Consider the following 332-nt stretch of genomic DNA (forward strand, 5'->3'; position numbering starts at 1 on the left):
AGCAGCAGCAGCAGCAGCAACTGCAGACAGGAAGGAAAGGTCGCCATGTTCTGCCGGCGGCGTGGCTTCGGCTTCATTCGTAAGCTGCTGCTGCTGCTGCTGCCTTTGCTGCGGCTCCTGCTGCTCTTGCTGCTGCTGCTTCCGTTGCTGCTGCTTCTGCTGCCTTTGATCCTGCTTTTGCTGCTGCTTTTGAAGCTGTTGCTGCCGCTCCTGCTGCTGCCATTCCTGCTGTTGATGTAGTTGAAGTATATGTGTATCTCAAGGCTGCAGCAGCAACAGCAGCAGCAGCAGCTGCTGCTGCTGCTGTTACTGCAGCGGCTGCTGCGGCAGCT

The sequence above is a fragment of the Eimeria tenella genome, genomic scaffold (genome assembly GCF_000499545.2).
Source record: "Eimeria tenella Houghton genomic scaffold, Eth_scaff3260, whole genome shotgun sequence".
In the NCBI taxonomy this organism is placed as follows: domain Eukaryota; phylum Apicomplexa; class Conoidasida; order Eucoccidiorida; family Eimeriidae; genus Eimeria; species Eimeria tenella.